The sequence below is a fragment of the Hipposideros armiger genome, unplaced genomic scaffold, assembly GCF_001890085.2.
Source record: "Hipposideros armiger isolate ML-2016 unplaced genomic scaffold, ASM189008v1 scaffold_1685, whole genome shotgun sequence".
Lineage (NCBI taxonomy): Eukaryota > Metazoa > Chordata > Mammalia > Chiroptera > Hipposideridae > Hipposideros > Hipposideros armiger.
Genome location: NW_017733035.1, coordinates 86481 through 87853, shown reverse-complemented (window position 1 = coordinate 87853; position 1373 = coordinate 86481). Strand labels below are relative to the sequence as shown.

General features: G+C 37.0%; 1 pseudogene; it reads left to right on the top strand.

Annotated features, from left to right (window-relative positions):
* LOC109377994 (mitotic checkpoint protein BUB3 pseudogene) overlaps nt 1-655 on the top strand; it is a 9402-nt pseudogene extending 8747 nt beyond the window's left edge.
* Nucleotides 656-1373: the final 718 nt, after the last annotated feature.

Genomic DNA, 1373 nt, shown 5'->3' with positions numbered 1-1373 from the left:
AATCTTGTTCATCAGATGTGGTGAACATCGTCCAGAGAGTTGGGATTCGATAGTTAAATTGTGGGATCACAGAATTTCCTTGGAATGCTGGGACCTTTTCTCAGCCTGAAAAGGTAGAATATATGCTTTCAGTGTCTGGCAGCCTGGAGTTTTAATGTGGGACTTGGGCGACATGGGCTATGAGCAGCAGTGCTAGGAGTCCAGCCTGAAGTCCTAGACGGCTGCCTATGAACATTTCCCAACAAGCAGGGTTATGTATTAAGCTCTACAGAAGGTCGAGTGGCAGCTGAATACTTGGTCTCAAGCCCAGAGGTACAAAAGAGGAAGCGTACCTTCAAGTGTCACAGACTAGAAGAAAATAATTTTGAGCGTATTTACCCAGCCAATGCCATTTCCTTCCACATTATCTACCAGACATTTGCGACAGGTGGTTCTGATGGATTCATAAATATTTGGGATTCATTTAACAAAAAGTGACTGTGCCAGCTCCATCGATACCCACCAGCCTCGCATCGCTTGCCCTCAGTCATGATGGGACGGCGCTTGTAATAGCATCATCACATGTGCAAAAAATGGGTGGCACGGAACAACCTGAACATGGTGTATCTTCATTTTCCCAGTGACAGATGCAGAAACACAACCTAAGCCCATCTAATCATCTTGTGAAAGCTTTGTATTGCTTCCTACAGATATGTACCCATCCCCTAAGGCACGTGTTAGAGTCATTGTGAACATGTCATTTAGCATGTGGATTTCTCTGTTTCCTGTTTTACAAAAAAACTTGTCTGTGTGCCCCTTCATATTGACTTTGTGTAGGATGAGTCTTTGTGTTTTGTGAGTGTGTGTGTGTGTGTGTGTGTGTGTGTGTCTGTTATTTACTCTAAAATACTTTAATGGAAGAAAACTAAAAGAAGCAAATATAGCAAAATATTAACCATTTTAAAATCCAGGTGAAGGCTTTATGCGTGTTCAGGATACCATTTTCTCTAACTCTTTTATATATTTGAAAGGTTCAATAATAAAAATAATTTTAAATGTTTTGTAGCTAAAAATAAAGTTTTGGCAATTGAGATTTTATAGCCATCAATGGAACACATGGATTAACAAAATAATTTTTTGTTACTTTTTTCAGTTTTATTTTAAATTTCTAAAGTCTTATAAAACTTTAAACTATATATTAACATTAAATATTTAATTAAATGCTGGNAAAGTAATATTGTTTCCAAATAGTTAGATATTTATGTATTTTGTATTCAATGTAAGGATTATTAAAGGTGGTGACTCTAATCTAACAATCAGCAGTGATACAGCATATATATTTTAGACTAAAATAAGGCCAAGGTATTGCAGTTTATAATCTTCATTCACTACCC